This window comes from Ambystoma mexicanum, chromosome 8 (genome assembly GCF_040938575.1).
Source record: "Ambystoma mexicanum isolate Mex_15411 chromosome 8, UKY_AmexF1_1, whole genome shotgun sequence".
Classification (NCBI taxonomy): Eukaryota; Metazoa; Chordata; class Amphibia; order Caudata; family Ambystomatidae; genus Ambystoma; species Ambystoma mexicanum.
The window spans coordinates 1,291,592,619-1,291,612,221 of record NC_090929.1 but is presented as its reverse complement, the minus strand read 5'-3'; the positions used below and the strand labels follow the sequence as shown (position 1 = coordinate 1,291,612,221).

At 47.4% G+C, this 19,603-nt stretch overlaps 1 protein-coding gene across 1 annotated transcript in view; it reads left to right on the top strand.

The window, feature by feature from the left end:
* Window positions 1-592: 592 nt before the first annotated feature.
* The window catches only part of LOC138472975 (gamma-aminobutyric acid receptor subunit pi-like), a 1,132,082-nt gene continuing 1,113,071 nt past the window's right edge, over window positions 593-19,603 (top strand). Inside the window, exon 1 of the mRNA XM_069611405.1 lies at window positions 593-892. The gene's annotated coding sequence lies outside the window, so the exon portion shown is untranslated. The remainder of the gene's footprint in view (window positions 893-19,603) is intronic.

Here is a 19,603-nt window from a genome sequence, read left to right as displayed (position 1 = left end):
GGGTTTCCGCATTTTGCTCACAATAAAACGGAACAGTTAGTGGCGATTCACTGGGGAACGGCGTGGTGTGTATGGTTGAGGTGTCAGGCCTATGAAGCAGTTTCCAGAAATCCGTCTTCCTTTGCGCTGTTTGAAGCAATCGGCGCCGTGGAGCTGTCCAGTGCTGAAATAGGCATCCGAGATGTCGTGCAGTGCTCTAGGCGGCAGCAAGTTGAGGGAGAGTTAGCAACACGCAGCTGGAAGTCTTGCTTTCCTCGCGAGCCTGCATGGTTAATAACGAGTGGAATGAACACACATGCGTGTAACCATTGGTACTTATTGTCAAAGTGCATGCACGGACGTTGTCCATTCTACGTGTAGAGAACACAAAACATAACTCAATGCTTAATTGGAAACTCTACACCTTTTTTTTTGTTCTGGTGACGTTTTTTCGGGTTATTCTACTCATTATATAAAGATTCAGTCCGGGTGAATAATCTGAATTTCATGCCAAGATGATTTCAAAATAAACAACACGCGGATAGTATTAATGAAATGGTCATTGGTTAGATTAAAGAGGCAGCTCGTCGCTCGTGCACTGCTGTTGGTTACACAGCGCGTCCACCACCGTCACCGTCCGCTCCTTGGTGAATCCTCCTCCCTCTCGTCTCCACCATCCCCCAGACCCCCTACCATAGCCCGGCGCCCCCCTCCTCATCTCGCTGTCCCACATACAGACCCACTAACTGGGAACCCTGCACAGAAGATACGCTCTGCTCACCGCGCTGCAACTCCCCGCTATAGCTGCCAGGAGACCCACTGGGGGACGGGGAAGGGGCTGCTCCAGCCGGGTCCCGGCGATCGACTGTGCAACAGCCCGCGCCACGATTCTTTGCAACATCCCTCCACTTAGGTACGTGTCAGGATATGATATGATCGTTTATTTATATAGCGCCTAGGCACAATGTGTTTCAAAGCGCTTTGGAACAAAGGACGCTCTGCATAGCTGCATGCAATGTGCTTTTTTTCGGGTAATAACGTCCCATACTCTTATGTGATCTTGGTCCATCGGGCACACAGGGGCTTGTAAATATTATTCGGGTGCTGTGAGCAGAACCCTTATACACAGAGGGGCGTGTAGAACGCTTTCAGGTGTTATAAGCAGGTTAACACACAGAGGGGGTGTTAGGTATTTTTCGGGTGCTGTGAGCAGCGTCCTTAGAAACATCGAGATTGTCAGATCTTCCAGGTGCTGTGAGTCGGATCCTTATGCACACACGGGCTGGTGGATCTTTTTCAGGTGATGTGAGTCTGGTCCTTATATACACATAAGGGCCTGTAGATATTTCAGGGGCTGTGAACAGGGTCTTATACTCATAGGGGTTAGGGCGTATGTTTTACAGGTTATAAGCCGGGACCGCACGCACGCACGCACACACACGTACTGTGAGTAGGGTATATGTAGTCACACACACACACAGACGGACTGGTAGATCTGTCTGGTGTTGATGTAAGCAGGGTCGTATACACATAGGGGGGCAGTATATCGTGTGTATGTGCTGGGAGCAGGGATCGCATGCACATACGGACTGGTGGATGATTTTCCCTGTGCTGTGAGTAGGGTTCCTATAGACGAAGGGGCTGGGCGATCTTTTTCTGGTGCTCCTGAGCAGTTCCGCTCATAAACACCTACACAAAGGGACTACTAGATCATTGCCAGGTGTGCTCGCCCCTTTCGCACCTGTATGCTCCCCGGCCTCATACTCCCGGGAGTAGTGCCTGGGAGCGTGCCTTCCACGGGTCACTGACATGCAGAGAGTAGCTCTATGTGCGCGCACTCACCGGATTAGTGTTTGGGAATTTCGCGGTAATCGGCTGTATCCCCCCCCCCCCCCCCCGCCGGGAGCAGCCTCTGTGCAGCTGAGCCAGGGAGCGCAGGGGCCTGCTGAGCGAAGGGCAGATGCGTGGAAATGAATGATGGCGCACACATGGTCCACTGGGGAGCAGACTTTATAAACAGGTCTCTGATCCGGACCGATGGGCTGCTGAGTGCTGAGCGGTCGGAGGAATGCACGGTGCACCTGACCTTCGAGTGTACGGGCTTCTCACACGAAGTGCAGCCTCCACAGCTGCACGCCGTATGCGCGGGCATGGATCCTAACGAGGCACCGTGCCGTCATTCACTCAAAGTGCGCCTCGTGATGTTCATGGGTAGCACTATATCTCAGTGGGCCCGATTACCTATAGCCCCGCAGCCCCGCCCCCCACTCGCCTCTGTAAATTAAGCAAGTGAAACCATAGGAACTTGTGACATGCATGCATTGGCTCGGCAGAGCTGTGCTCATGGGAAGGGAGGGGGAAGGGGGGTTGGTGGATACTGCGCACCCTGCTGGCGTCTGACCTCTGCCGCTTCATTCAGGTCCGCTTTAGTAAATTCAACGTTTTCAGGTGTACCCCAACCCTTGTAAGCTTTCTTACACGTATCAACAAGGTGATGTTGTGAGGGCGAGGCTGTGATTACCAGCTGTTGCAAAACGACTTGTTTGATATTGATCATTTCGTGGATCAGTGCTTGATTATTTTTTTTTTTGTACCAACACGTCTTTCCTGTATGGGGACTGCTTGGGTTCACATGGACACAGCAGTTCACTGAAGCTAGCCTATACCCGAGCCCAGGGGCCGTGGCAACCATGACACACTGTGCAAAGTAATCATCATTTCAACTTGATCAACACTGTAGAAAGGAAGCGCTAGTGACGCAGGGCGAAAGCTTGTGGCGTGTCTGAGCTCTCTCAGGGGTTAGCTAATATGTACACCGTGGATTGGTATGCAACAGGCCAGAGGCGTTGCTGGGGGGGGGGGGCTATGGGGGCTATAGCCCATGGTATTTTGGTTGTAGCCCCGGATAGAATCTCAGGAGCTACAGCCAAAAGGCTAGCTAGCCCCCAGTCCCAACAGTTTCAACATCAGCGTAGCCCCAGGTGTTTTCCAGACCTAGCAACACCCCTGCAACAGGCATGTGCTTAGTGGGGATCCTCTTCCGAGAGCACCCAGTCGTCAACAGCCTGGCAATGCTTCTCTACACAGATACGCTGTCACTGTGTCCAGTGTGTGGGTACCTACCAGCAATCACACACTGTTAGCAACTACGCGTGTCTACACGCATGTACACCCCAGAGCTCGCACGGGATAAAGCAACCTCGGCTCTCCCTAGATAAACACTGGCATATAATCATACACTTTTTCACCATAGTACACGTTATTTCTAGGTTAAGGCACTCAACCGAATATTTTAAAAGTGCTGTTAGTCTTCTTTCACCGTGACACCCTGTAGAATGTTGTAAGTGTTGTTGTTATTTAATGCAACCGACATCTGTTTTGTGACACAAATTCAATGCGACCTCATTCGAGAATGTTTACTCTTAGTACAAGACTGCAAACTAGTTGAGAAAATGTGTTCCATTTGCGAATGCTATTTGTATAAGGCTAACTCATATGTTTGCTTTCTAGCTATCGAAGCCACATTGTTCCTGACATCACGTGGTTTATATAAAAACATTTGCAGATGGGAAACTATCAACAATTGTTATTGTTATTGTTATTTTGCATTTATATAGCACCTTATATACCATTGGTATGGTCTGAAGGCGCTGGTAGGTTGAACGCCCTTGGGAACCGAAGTTCGAGTCAGTAGAGAGAGAGCAGAGAGAGTCCAATGGTGCGTGTGCGCACCAGGTATGTGTGCAGCTGGTGCAGAGTTTGTGTGGTAGCTGCTTCTTAGCGGTAGGTGTGGTGGTCGAGAGATCAGGAGTATGTGTTCGCTCTGACGGGATTTATCCCGACCGAGAGTGGTTGCGTTAGGCCTGAGGAGAAACGGCTAGCTGGGGGTGTGGAGCCAGCAGCGTTTACTTAGAGTGATGGGGGGAGAGCGGGAGATGTTGGTATGAGAACAGTTATACCGAATGGTGTCATAGTATCCCTGTGTTCTATTTGAGTGGTGGTGTAAAGAAGAGAGTAAGCGTGGGGTGTGGTATGATATATGCTCGTTCAAATGTTCCATGCATTGACATACTTACTCTCAAGTGCGCCTTGCGTGAACTGGTCTATCTCTCATTCTCCAGTGTGCCGCTGTGCGTGCTCTCATGGATTCCACATGCGTGCGCTATGCATTCTTGTCCTCCCGGCGCGTGCACTCCAGTCTACCACGCGCATGTACTCCCGTCTGCCTACGCACTCATCCGCACTGTATACTCGTCCGATCTGTATACTCCTCAGTTCTGTACGCTCCTCCGCTCTGTACCTTCATCCAGTCTACACACTCATCTGGTATACATATTCATCCTATCCACACACTCATCCGCCCCCAACATACTCGTCCGCTCTATGTGTTGTTCATCCGTTCAACATGCTCATCTGTTCAATGTACTCATCCGCTCTACATACCCATCTGTTTCAAACACTCGTTCGTTCCATGCGGAAGTGTTTCAAACACTCGTTTGTTCCATGCGGAAGTCCGCTCCACACACTTATCTGCTCCATACGCTTGTCCGCTCCATACACTCATCTGCTTCACACATCCATCTGTATCACATACACTCATCAGCTCTATATACGCTCATCTGCTCCATATACACTAATCCGTTCCATACCCTCGTCTGCTCGCTACACTCAGGCGTTCCCCCCTGTAGGGTGTCCTGACCCACGTTTAAGCTACCCTGCTACAACATTTGGTGCTGTGGGCTTAGGAAATTCAAGATGGCGGAAAACCCACATGTGCGCCGAAATCCAGGAAAGCTGCGCAGTTGTGCGCACACCAAAATGGTTACCTAACTTGCCACCCACCAGGGTAAAGAAAGGTCTTTGTTAACAAAATCCACTTTTACTGATGTCAAAAAGTTGCTGAAATCGTGACTCATTGGACCACTTTAAAGATTCAACCCTTTTTGTGGGGTTCCACATAACCATCTTACTGTAAGGAGCCCCATCAAAACAATGTTAAGCAAGGATTTACTACCATGTAAGAACCATTCCTGTTTAGAATGCATTAATCCAAGAAAATCCCAAAAATGGGTGCAGTACCAGTACTCACCACTATCCAAAAGCCGGCGTTTTAAAACCCACTGTGTGTTTTTCTGAAGGCAAGCAAAATGCCTATTTCAAACCTTGCAACATGTGCAAAATATTCACTGAACACCAGCAGACATTTGGCAGAATGGAGTTTTGTGTGCCTACAAAATCTGGGAAATGAAGAGCCCAAAAACAATGCTTATAACAAAAATGCTATGGAGTCAGCAGCTTAAGCCTAACTGCAACTGGATTTAAAACCACCAAAATCGAAAATGTTAAATTAAATGAGTGACCTATGTTTGGTGTCACATGGCTTTGTAACTGTTGAAATGTCATAGTTTTGCACTTAGAATCAGCATTCTAGCTGCATGTGTAAAATTACAAGTTATTTTAAAAGCAACAAAAAGTTAGCTGAAGGTCTGGCTTAAGGAACTTGATTTTGCCTAGCAACGGATCCCATCAGGAGTGAAACTTGAGTCACAACTATGTTCCCAGGCCAATGTTCCTTTTGCTGCCCACACTAAGGATATGCCATCTATCTGATAATTGAATTTCCTGTGCTCTGCCAGAGAGTGAACAAAGCCCTCTCCACTCAGGCAAAGGTTTTTATTACAGACGTCGTAAAAAGTGGCTTCCTCCTGGAGAAGCTGGGAGGGGCACTGCCTGTGAGAAGCAAGCTGGCTTGGCAGAAACTGGAAAGACTGGTTTCTGTACCATGTGACCTGAAAAGACACACCCCTGCAGCAAGGATATGGTTTTATAAAAAGGGGGATAATTCATAGTGCGGACATGTGAAAATTTTATAAATGATACCATAATTCTTGTGATTTTTCTGCCCACAGTTTAAGACGTGGTAGGAACCGGTGGTATGTTCAGGGGGGTTTTAGCGGAAAAGTGGATATTACTCTAAATGTGTGCATGTTAAAAATCTGAAACTTCATCAGTTAATGTCCCTACCCCCTGCACACATGTATGTAAAGTTGGGTCCATGTCGGAAATTGAAAAAGCAGTTAAAAAGTCAATTATGTACACTCTTTGAATGCAAGCTCCGAGAATGAGCAGATTTGGACATAGACATGGCTAAATTCAGCCACACCATGTATATGTAATTTCAAACAACTGTGTAACTCTGAAGTATGGATTTTGATCATATATATATTTGGGTGCACAGATGATAAGGGAGGTTGTTTCAAGAGATCATAAAATGACATCAATCTGACTCACAGTTCAGTTTGCCAATCAAGCGGAGGAATGGAAGCCTGACCAATGACGAATGAGAGGGGCAAGTCTAGTGATGCAACACACACACCCATTCTCAAGAAACAGATAAAAGCAGAGAGTCAGGACACATAGAGACATTCAATTTCATCTGCCGCTGGAAGCCCTGCCGGAAACATCCATACTTACCTCCATCAAACTCCAGAAAGCCAAACTAGAGACTTCAATCTATCCAGAGCAGAGACCAGACCAGAGAGAAAGCAGTGCTGTGCCTAGCAGAGACCAGACCAGAGAGAAAGCAGTGCTGTGCCTAGCCGAGACCAGACCAGGCGCTGTGAGCAGAATCCGGAAAGACCTGACCAGACTGAAGATCGTGACCAAGTCGCTTTCCTGTTCAAAATCTCTTGTGAGTACTTAGGAAAACTCAGAACACATCTCTTAGTTTAAATTCATCTAATTCAATCTATTTAACCTAAGTAGAACCGCCTCCTATCTGTCACCTGTCATTTCTAGTAAAATTTGTCATTTTGAAAAAGTGTGCGTTTAAAATTTACAAAACCAAAAACGACCTTTACTAAATTACTCATATCTCCGCAACCGTTTGGGCTAGAGACTTGCAATAACTTTCATTTGGAAGCTGAGATCCCAGGCTTTCCTAGGACCCCAAAACGGTAGAGATAGTCCTTGGGGTTCCTTTGTAATAGCGCTCGGCGCATCCGCGAATTTTGCCGCGATTTGCAATTTCTTCACATGTAAAAAAACTGCTGCTGCCTGATTTCATTTGCCAGAAATTCGTTTAACCTGCTAACTATCCCTGCATCATTGCTAGTGTGAGCCTGGACTAATATTAACTAGATACCACTCATCCTGAACCTCTAAAAGGGAATTAAGAGCGTTTCCAGCATATTTCTCATTCATTGCTAGCACCTATCAAAGCATTTGCCTGTGTTTTCAAACTTCTGTTTAAGCTTGCTGGATTGAACTGAATTACAGTTGATTGCATTTCTGAGAACTGTGTGTTTTCCTTCCATTTCCTTGCCTTGCATCAAGGGGGGGAGGGGAGTAGCCAGAGAAAAGTGATTACATTGTTTGGTTGAAATCATATTGCGTATTTTCTGTACTGCATTCATTGAATATTGCATCCACCTGAGCCTACATAAAGCATCCTCTACCACATTATACTTTTGTTCCTATTTACCAGTGTGCTACCTTATCCATTTCATGTCAACTCATTAGTGATTAAAGAAGTGTGCTAGTGCCAGATTCTCCGTTGTTAATATTTACCATATCAGATTAAGTGTGATATTCAATTATTAATTTAATAAAAAGTGTGATATATATTTTAATTTATCAAATAAACCTTTTAAACTTGCAAAACAGAATTACTTCTTGGCTCAGTGGGGTCAGGGGGATTCCAAGAGAGGGGTGTTACACAAGGGTAGTCATCCAGAACGCATGAACTGGACCTAAAGATATATCAATAAGGGTTTTCATTCAGTATTCCAGACTAGGCGTTGACTTAGCTGTAGTGTTGAATTGAATCCTCTTACAAATTGGGGGCTCGAGCCGGACGTTTGGGTTAGATTTACCACTTGTGCAGCTTAATACAGTGTGCTAACTGACGGGATACATACATCCGGTCGGATCACCACGCTGCATTACGCTGTGAAGCATTCCTCGAAAGGGACACTCCAAGAAAAGTTCTGTTCTGCAAAAATAAAATACTAACTTCTGTAAGTCAGGACAGAGACCAATCTCTAGAATGACGACCTTAGTAGACATGAAAATAGCCAGAGAGCACCTCTTGCATAAGCTATTTGTGAGAGGTGAATGGACCGAACAGGGCCAGGATGTGTGGTTGCAGGCCATCACACAACAGGTCACTGAAACAGGGTCAGATATATATAGAGATCAGGGTCCCTTACATGTGGCCCTGAGTGAACTATATATGGCTCCTAAAGCCAAAGAGGAACACAATAAGATCGCCAGGATAGCAGCATACCTGTACCTATATATGGGAGACATGCAGGATAGATGTGCTGAAAGCCAAAATCTGGCAAATAGGCAACAGATGGCATTACAGAAGGTCCAATCTGATCTGGACTCTTCTGAGCAGAGGCTGCAGAGGAGCCAGGAGTCAGAAAATGACAGCAGACTGTACATTACTAAAATAAAGGAGGATATGGATGTGCTGCAAAAGGAAAAGTCAGAACAGGATACTAGATTTCTGGCCCTGCAGAAGGAGCACCAAGACAGTTTGGACTCCTTACTGCAGAGCCAGAAAAAGCTGGAGCAACAGATCAATTTCAACAGGGCATGCACAGAGCAGGTAGCCACCCTGCAAATCCAACTAGACAGAGAGAAAGAGGAGAGCAATAAACTGATCCTGAAAGACCTGGATACCCAGGCAGAGTTTGATCAGGAGCGCCAGAAAGCTGGTGCCTTCCAAAGGCAAAGGGACGACCTGGCGGCACAAATGCAGGCTCTTAGTCAGGAAAGAGACGCCTTAGGCCAGGAAGTCTGCCATTTAAAAAGAAAAATGGAAGAAAATCACCTGGCCCACCAGGGGCTGGGTGATCTCCAAAAAGAAAACCAGAACTTGGTAGAGCACACCAGAAGGGTGGAAGATGCTCTAGCAAGAAAGGAGCAGGCCAATAGGGACATTGCCCAGGAGGTAAACCTCCTGCAGCAAAGACTGGCCCAGTTCTCCAGGACCAACCAGGAAGCACAGAGGGAGAATGAGGCCCTCTGTCAACACAATGATAGGCTCCAGCAACAGGTAGCGATGCAGGAGAAACTGATAGAGTCGAGTAAGGCCTTAACAGAGGAACTGAAAGCACAAATGCAGGCTCTTGCATTGCAACAGGGAGCAGGGGCGGATAGAGATGAGGTCCGCTGGGAAAGAGAGATTCCTGACCATAACCGCAGGAGCCCTAACACCAGGGGCCTTCATCTCCCCCAGTCCCTGGACTCTACCACCCCCATGTCCCCTGGCGCACATGAGCACAGGGCCGCAGGGATGGCAGATCACTATCCAGCCAAGAGTATGGGGCTCATAGGCCAGTACCACTCAGGAATGGAGGGGTGGGCATCCGGGTATGGGCACCCAAGTACAATACAGTTCAGTGGGGAACCCCAGGAGAGTAGGCCCATTAAGGGCATCCTGAAAACCTCTGCCCAGTTAGGTCAGTGGAGGGGGTACCCATCAAATCCTGACAGCAAGGAGGAATCTGAAGACTCCTCTGAACTGCGCAGGACACAGGAGACCAGGTCCCCACATTCTGCCAGCCATTCCCAGGCTCGCAGAATCCGGGAAAACCTGGAAGAACAGACGGGAACCTCTGGGAGCAGTGCCTCTGAGTCCGACGAAGAATGGACAAGGGTTACCCGAACCAAAAAGGCCAATAAGGCAAAAAGGGCCTTGCTCAAGGACCCCTTAAAGCAGATTAAGGCGATCAGGAGCGTCATCACGCCTTACCATAAGAACGCTAAGTATTCTGTTTGGGAGCACTTAGAGTTGTTTGAACAAATGATGGAGACTTTCCATTTGAAGGACAGCCAAAGCTGCATTCAATATGTAAAGTGGACCTTCTCCCCGGAATACTCCAGTTTCTTTGCGGGGCTGGAGGACCAAAATCATTTAAGATGGTCCACCTATAAGGCGGCCATCCTGAAACATTTTTCTGTTCACAGAAATCCTCAAGAGGCTCGCAAGGCAGCCTACAATTTGCAATGTGGGGAGGATCAGGCCCCACAAGAATTTGTGCAGGAGTTAAAGCGGGCTTTTGCACAGACCACAAGAAGGGTGCGCACGGATAGCCGTGAATTTATAAACACGTTTTTCCATGCCTTGCCCAAATATATCATGACCCAGCTCGTGAGGGATTTTCACGAGAAAAGATCTTTAGACTGGGTCATTGAACAGGCTACCCGCATCTATGAGGTGCAGAAGCCCATAGAAAATAAAAGCAATGCCCAGAAAAACCCCAAAGCCAACAGCACCCCTGCTGCTGCCAAGGTGGCAGAGGTAAAGGTCACCCCCGTTTTGGATTTGGAGATGGGGGGGCCTAAAAACCTACCTGCACCTAATAATGCTAGGCCCAGAAGGTCCTCGGGCCAGTCGCAGACAGGGAGCCAGGGAGGCAGCCCCACAAATGGGGTCCCTCGCTCTCCTGACTATGTAAGTCCTCGCTACAAAGGTAACAGACCCATCCTGGGTTATGTGTGGACTCCTCCAGCCCAAGGGGGGGGATCCAGCCAAGCACCTAACCCAGGGAACTTCCCTCCAAACTTCCCACAGGAGGGCAGAAATTTACCAAACCCTGGGCAGAACTTTTTCCCCAGATATCCACCCGACTTCCAACCCCAAAATCATCCATCCTTCTTTCCTCAATTCCCTGAGCCCAGACCACTGAATCCGGGAGAGGGGAGGCCAAGGGTGGAGGGGTACCAAAATCTTCCCAACCAGGGGTACTACCAGAGGAGGGACAGCTACCCTTCCCGGGATCAACCCAGGGGAGAAAACAGGGCCCCGTATCAGCCTGAGCGGGTTTCCCAGTTAGAGCGCCAGGTTCAAAACATGGCGCGGGATATGGGTCATATACTGAGGGCACAGCAGAACCCTCAGATCAGCATGCCGGCGCAGAACGCACCCAACTCTGGACCTGGTGCTCCAGAACAATGACGGGGGCAGCACCCCGATAAATCACCGGTTCCCAGGGAGGAGGCACAAAGGGAAGGGGGGTGTAAAGCCTTGGAGGAAGCTTCCTTCCTCACTTGTAAACAGCCCCTGGAAACCCAGGAACCGGAAACAAAATCTCTTGCCCCTGAAAGTCTGCCTCCTAAGGAGCAGAGGGGGGGTAGGAGAAACAAAAGACCCAAACAGACTCAGTTTGAGGAGGAGGTACAGATCTTCCAATTTGAGGGAGAGGGATCCTCAGAGGATCCTGGGAAAAGGATCTTCTCCTTCAGAGAGGGGGGAACTCCTCCCAAAGAAAAATGGGTCCCTAGGGTTGCAAATCCAGACTGGGGAGATGTGGAGACTGAGCTACCGCCGCCCACCATCTCATCCCAGAACCAACAGCAAGAAAATCCCCTGGTTCAAACCCATCCTGGCGACTGCCTCCAAAAAGGGGGGGGCGGCCCAGAAACGGAGCCAGGGGAACCCACAATGGCTCTGATCTCCAGTTGCAAATTTTTTTCTTTCAGATTCCCAAGACTCTCCACAGAATTCTGCCCAAATCTCCTCGCTAGCGATGTCCAAAACCAGAAAATTAGCCCACCAGTTGTCCAAAAATGTACATTATCTGTGCCCCCTTGAGGAGAAGGAGGGAAGATATTATGCCCCGGTACAAGTACAGGGGCAGGGTACAATCTCAGCACTGGTGGACACTGGATCTCAAGCTACCCTTCTGTCCAGAAGGGCCTTTGACGAACTGAATGCAGGAAGGGGAGAGAATTACCAAATTCCTCTCACCTCTCTTCCTGGACAACTGCAGAACTTTGACGGGAAGGAAATTCCCGTCGAGGGGACGGCAGACTTGGACATTAAGATCGGGCGACATAAGTTGAAACACCCGGTCATAGTTGTGACCCCAGAGGGCACCCCTTGTTTACTAGGGAATGACCTCCTGAGAAGGTTGTCACCCCTAATAGATTGCGTAAACAAGGTCCTCTGGACTCAGACTAGCCGACCCATAAAATTAAAACAGAGTGTCAACCATGTTAGTTTAAACGGCACATGCCACATGGTTGAACAAAAATCTGACCAAGTAGAATTTCACTTCCAGAACAACCAAATTCCAGACGTGACGGTAATAGCAGTAGGACAACAGACTGGTGATGGGGGGTCCTCTCTATTTCTGAAAATCAACCTTCCTTCCAGTCTAAAGTGGTATTCCACGCTGGAAGGAAACACTCTGAAATTCTATACTAATCCACAATCAGAAACCCCCACTCCTATAGTCCAGAAAGATGTGAAATCAGCTCAAAGCCTGGCTGATATTCAGCAAATTGGAGAGCAGTTGTTCATCCCTGTTCAGTTAAATGATGGGAAGGACTCTGTTCTCGCTCGAGTGTGTGTGAACAACGGTAAGAGCTTCATCAGCGAAGCCATGTTCCGCCAACTCCCAAAAGATCCAGCCATTCCCACCTTCAAACTGATAGACAAATGGGAAATGGACCTGGAAGCACCTGACTCCAAACATCTCCTGCCAAGCAGGTGTATGCTCAAAATCTCCATTGGCAACAAGAGCATAGTCCATAATTGTTGGGTCGTGCGAGACCTCACTGCCGCCTTTTACTTAGGCAGTGACATTCTCAATCGCTTTGCCATTAGTTTGGACCTAATAAACTTCAAAGCTTGGTCCCGATTAGTGGATAATCCCATGGGCTTTGATGATCCAGAAAAAGCATTTAGGTCAGCTCAATTGCTACCTTATGCAGTTGAAATTCAGGTTAAAGAGGAAGTCACCATCCCAGAAAGGACCCGACAATTCTCCCTGGAAGTGAAAGTTAAAAGGGGACAAGAGTTGAAAAACCCTGATGCTTACATACATCTAAATGCTTCTCTCCAACAGCAAGGGTTGGGGGTAAACCCGACTCCATTAGTCAACATAGAACATGACCCCATTCTAATAGAGGTGGATAACAGCGACTTAAAGAGTATTACTCTAGCCGCAGGCACCATTATTGGAATGGCGGTTGATGACCGACATTTCTCCATTGATCTTGTAAATGAACTGTTAGGACCCATCCCCAAGGACTGTTTTGACAGTGACAGTGATGACAACGCAACACCAGACAGGATTTTTACCCGGCATGGGGGGAACTTCCTGGTGTACACTTCCTGCCCCTATGGTAAGGAAGATGTGACCTGTGACTTCAGGAGGGATGAGGTGATTTTCCAGGTACATGAGGGCTGCCTTTCCCACCTGAAGCCTCCGGTCCAAATCAGCACTCTGACCAGGGACTTCTCCACCCAGCTGGAGGAGGCCGCTGAAATAGCCAAACCAGAAGTCTTTCCAGGCTTCAGGCAGATGGTGGAAGAGAGAGTCAACCTGCCTGTGTGACTCTGGAACAAAAGCAAAAGTTGAAACAAGTTTTCTTGGATTTCCAAGATCTCTTTGCGGTAGACTCATATGACTGTGGTCGCACTGACATCCATACAACAACAATCCCCACTGACCCTGGCATGACTCCTGTGTTTGTGAAGCAATATCGATTGCCTCTCGCATCAATGGAGTCCCTTACTGAAATAATTAAGAACCTTGAGTCCCGGGGAATAATCCGTCCAGTCCACAGCACCTTCAATAATCCGGTGCTGGGAATATTGAAGCCAAACGGCCAGTGGAGACTCTGTGCCGACCTCAGGGAGCTCAACAAACGGGTCCATACTTCCCGATGGCCTCTGCCCTACATTGACCAAGGGCTGGCCCAGATCCAGGGGTCACAGGTATTCACTGCAATAGACCTGACCAATGGATACTGGACTGTGCCTGTCAGTAGGGAGGACCAATACAAGCTGGCTTTTACCTTTGGGGGCCAGCAGTACACCTGGACCCGGACTCCCTTCGGATACCTCAACTCCGGCAATGAATTCAACATTTTTCTACACAAGGCCATGCCTGACTTGGGTGCAAGGGATAACTTGGCTTATGTAGATGATGTCCTCATCAAAAGTTCATCTGTGGAGGAACACATAGCGGAGATCCGTTATGTTCTGACACAGTTGAGGGCCGCCGGAGCAAAACTTTCCTTTCAGAAAGCACAGTGGTGTAGAACCCGTGTTAATTTCTTGGGGCATGAGATTACTCCTCAGGGCCTCTGTCCCCAGGAAAAGAAAGTGGAAGCACTTCAGAAACTGAAAGACCCCACAACTCTGCGGGAACTAAGGAGCCTCCTTGGACTGACTAATTACAGCAGAAAGTTCATTGAGGGCTACGCAGAGATCACCAGACCCCTGATTCATCTCCTGAAGGGGGGGGTCAAGTGGGAATGGGGTCCAGAACAAGCCGAGGCAGTAAGACAACTCAAGAGAAGCCTCTCACAAGCGCCTTGCCTAGCTTACCCGGTCAGAAACAAGGAGTTCTTCCTGGAGACAGGGTTCTCTAATACGTGCTTGACGGCAGTATTATATCAAAAGCATGACAAGGTCAATAAAGTAATCTCCTATGCGAGCAAAACTTTATCCTCTGTGGAGGAAAAATTCAACGATTGTGAGAAGGCACTCCTGGCAACGGTGTGGGCATTGAAGACTTACCGCCCGTTTATCCAGGGGGAACACATCATAGTGGAGACTCCACACCAGCCTCTGCAATATCTCCAAAGTGACAGAATCCGGGCCGGAAATGTGAGTAATTCCCGAATTACTTCCTGGATTCTGTCAATGCAAGGCTTTCCTGTGGAGGTCAGATATGGCCAAAACAAGAAGAGTCCCCTCGCGCAAGGTCTGGCTGACTTGCATGATTGTGCCAGAGAAAACTGTCTCGAGGACGAAAGTCTAAAAATAAAGGACAACATGGAGGCATACCTTAATTCCCCACACAAAGTCTTTGAAGAGGACAAGTGTGAGGGAATGCCCACTGTCTATGTGGATGGATGCTCTTACCATGTTGACAACAACGGGGAGAAAGAACTGGTGGCCGGCGTAGGGAATGCATGGGTGAATGAGTCCCCAGAACCCTCCGCTGGATACAAAATTGGTCCCCGAAGTAGTCAGGTGGCAGAATTGATGGCTGTGCATCAGGCCATCCTCACTGCTGTCCAGCATCAACTCCACGAACTGGTCATAATCACAGATTCGGATTATGTACGGAACGGGTTCGTGGAGCACCTGGTTAATTGGAAATCCAGAGGCATGTTATGTGCTAACAACAAACCCTTGAAACATGGGAAGTTGATCCAAAACATTGATGATCTGGTCACATCGAATGGGATGACCATCTACTGGAAAAAGATCAAGGGTCATTCCAAAGTAGAGGGACCAGACAAAACTGGAAATGACTTAGCTGATCAGCTGGCCAAAACCGGGGCCATCCAAGGGGATCTAATTGAGATTGAGTCCCTGTTGGGGGAAATCCAGGTCACTGCCATCACTAGGTCCCAGACAAATGCTCACAACGACCTCTCAATTGCACAATGGAGTAAGGAGACCCCTGATGCTGATTTGATTACTGCTCAGAAGGGGGATCCAATAATTGGTAAATTTTACCAGCACCTTGAGGACCCTGAGAACTTTCCCCTGACGGATACCGATTACATTGGGAAAGAGGACCTAAGAGTGTTGATGAAATGTCCCAAAATGTTCCGGATCCAAGACGGTTTGTTGGTAAGGAAATCCAAAGCTGGCCACGATCAGTGGGTGGTTCCTACCTCATTCCGAAGCCTGATGTTAAGTCACGCCCATGATGCGGCCACTGCCGGTCATAGGGGGTTTCACACAACATTGGAAATCTTAAGAGAGGTTGCATACTGGCCACACATGGGGCAGGACCTCGACCAGTACCTGAAGGGTTGCCTTGTGTGTGCACAATTTCAGCCATCATCCCTCACACACCGGGCGCCTTTACAAAAGAGGGGAATGACACTGCCATGGTCAGATTTACAAATCGACTTTGTAGGCCCTGTGATTCGCTCGGCTAGGGGGAATAAGTACATGTTGACCGTGACATGCTTGTTTACCAAGTGGGTGGAATGTCTCCCAGCCCCAAATTGCAAGGCAGAAACTGCAGCGGCCTTGATGATTAACCACATCTTTTCCCGTTTTGGTCTACCTCAAAGGATTGAGTCAGACAGAGGTAGCCACTTCACCAGTGAAGTAATGACAAAGATGTGGGAGATACTGGGGGTCAAGAGAAAGCTGCATATTGCTTATAGACCAGCTTCTTCTGGGGCAGTAGAGAGATATAACCGGACAATTGTGAGCATATTAAAGAAGTTTGTGGCAGATTCTGGGCCAAGTTGGGATATCCGATTACCTCTGGTCCTAATGGCCATCAGATCTACCCCTTCATCTGCAACCAAAATGTCACCATTTGAGTTGATGACTGGGCGCAAGATGGTGCTTCCGCAGCATTTGCTCTACAGGACCCAAGAGCAGACACTGATAAATGCCTCCACTACTCATGAGTATGTAGAGAATTTAAGGAAACACCTCCAACATGCTTTTGCTTATGCTCAGCGGAATCTAGAAAGATCGACTGATAGCATGAAGACCCATTATGACCTGAAAACTTCCAGGAAGGAATATCAGGTGGGAGACCGGGTCTATCTATACAACTTCCAAAGGAACCAGGCCAAGCAGCGCAAATTTTTGCCTACATGGAAGGGACCCTTTGAGATCGTCGATAAGATCTCCCCTGTGGCCTACAAGATCCGCATCCCCAAAGGTGGTTCGGCAGAGGGGGAAGACAAGTGGGTCCACATAAACCAGTTGAAATGTTGCCATCCCAGGCACACTCTGCAACAACTGGAGGAATCCTCTGGAATCCTAGCGGGTACTGTATCAGACCAATTCAGTTCCAATCATAAAACCTACCACATCTAGTCTCTAAAATATTGTGATTTACATGAAACTGTCTCTAGTGATGCTGTTTTTTTTTTTCAAAATAAGAATGTAATATTTCGTTACGATGAAATGCATATGCTGCCCCACTATCTCAACAGTGGTGGAAAAAAAATCGTCTATGAGTAGATATTGCCGCTCTTCCTTTATCATCCTAGGAGAGATGAAACCATGAAGGATGACCAAGAAGGACGATCCGGAGACCGGGAGCAAAGACACAACGGGCCCGGGGTACCGCCCAATCTTCCCATCAGGACCGGCGAGGAGAACTGATCGATCTGACCGGATGGAGAAGAAGATGCTGAACTGTGCCATCTACAGAAGAGGAAGAAGATTATGCGGACAGACCGGTGCGTGGGTCAAAACCCTTGGGCACGCGACTCCCCATCGACCCAAACTCAAAGTGCAGTCACGTGGGGGGGCTTGTAGGGTGTCCTGACCCACGTTTAAGCTACCCTGCTACAACATTTGGTGCTGTGGGCTTAGGAAATTCAAGATGGCGGAAAACCCACATGTGCGCCGAAATCCAGGAAAGCTGCGCAGTTGTGCGCACACCAAAATGGTTACCTAACTTGCCACACACCAGGGTAAAGAAAGGTCTTTGTTAACAAAATCCACTTTTACTGATGTCAAAAAGTTGCTGAAATCGTGACTCATTGGACCACTTTAAAGATTCAACCCTTTTTGTGGGGTTCCACATAACCATCTTACTGTAAGGAGCCCCATCAAAACAATGTTAAGCAAGGATTTACTACCATGTAAGAACCATTCCTGTTTAGAATGCATTAATCCAAGAAAATCCCAAAAATGGGTGCAGTACCAGTACTCACCACTATCCAAAAGCCGGCGTTTTAAAACCCACTGTGTGTTTTTCTGAAGGCAAGCAAAATGCCTATTTCAAACCTTGCAACATGTGCAAAATATTCACTGAACACCAGCAGACATTTGGCAGAATGGAGTTTTGTGTGCCTACAAAATCTGGGAAATGAAGAGCCCAAAAACAATGCTTATAACAAAAATGCTATGGAGTCAGCAGCTTAAGCCTAACTGCAACTGGATTTAAAACCACCAAAATCGAAAATGTTAAATTAAATGAGTGACCTATGTTTGGTGTCACATGCCTTTGTAACTGTTGAAATGTCATAGTTTTGCACTTAGAATCAGCATTCTAGCTGCATGTGTAAAATTACAAGTTATTTTAAAAGCAACAAAAAGTTAGCTGAAGGTCTGGCTTAAGGAACTTGATTTTGCCTAGCAACGGATCCCATCAGGAGTGAAACTTGAGTCACAACTATGTTCCCAGGCCAATGTTCCTTTTGCTGCCCACACTAAGGATATGCCATCTATCTGATAATTGAATTTCCTGTGCTCTGCCAGAGAGTGAACAAAGCCCTCGACACTCAGGCAAAGGTTTTTATTACAGACGTCGTAAAAAGTGGCTTCCTCCTGGAGAAGCTGGGAGGGGCACTGCCTGTGAGAAGCAAGCTGGCTTGGCAGAAACTGGAAAGACTGGTTTCTGTACCATGTGACCTGAAAAGACACACCCCTGCAGCAAGGATATGGTTTTATAAAAAGGGGGATAATTCATAGTGCGGACATGTGAAAATTTTATAAATGATACCATAATTCTTGTGATTTTTCTGCCCACAGTTTAAGACGTGGTAGGAACCGGTGGTATGTTCAGGGGGGTTTTAGCGGAAAAGTGGATATTACTCTAAATGTGTGCATGTTAAAAATCTGAAACTTCATCAGTTAATGTCCCTACCCCCTGCACACATGTATGTAAAGTTGGGTCCATGTCGGAAATTGAAAAAGCAGTTAAAAAGTCAATTATGTACACTCTTTGAATGCAAGCTCTGAGAATGAGCAGATTTGGACATAGACATGGCTAAATTCAGCCACACCATGTATATGTAATTTCAAACAACTGTGTAACTCTGAAGTATGGATTTTGATCATATATATATTTGGGTGCACAGATGATAAGGGAGGTTGTTTCAAGAGATCATAAAATGACATCAATCTGACTCACAGTTCAGTTTGCCAATCAAGCGGAGGAATGGAAGCCTGACCAATGACGAATGAGAGGGGCAAGTCTAGTGATGCAACACACACACCCATTCTCAAGAAACAGATAAAAGCAGAGAGTCAGGACACATAGAGACATTCAATTTCATCTGCCGCTGGAAGCCCTGCCGGAAAAATCCATACTTACCTCCATCAAACTCCAGAAAGCCAAACTAGAGACTTCAATCTATCCAGAGCAGAGACCAGACCAGAGAGAAAGCAGTGCTGTGCCTAGCAGAGACCAGACCAGAGAGAAAGCAGTGCTGTGCCTAGCCGAGACCAGACCAGGCGCTGTGAGCAGAATCCGGAAAGACCTGACCAGACTGAAGATCGTGACCAAGTCGCTTTCCTGTTCAAAATCTCTTGTGAGTACTTAGCAAAACTCAGAACACATCTCTTAGTTTAAATTCATCTAATTCAATCTATTTAACCTAAGTAGAACCGCCTCCTATCTGTCACCTGTCATTTCTAGTAAAATTTGTCATTTTGAAAAAGTGTGCGTTTAAAATTTACAAAACCAAAAACGACCTTTACTAAATTACTCATATCTCCGCAACCGTTTGGGCTAGAGACTTGCAATAACTTTCATTTGGAAGCTGAGATCCCAGGCTTTCCTAGGACCCCAAAACGGTAGAGATAGTCCTTGCAGTTCCTTTGTAATAGCGCTCGGCGCATCCGCGAATTTTGCCGCGATTTGCAATTTCTTCA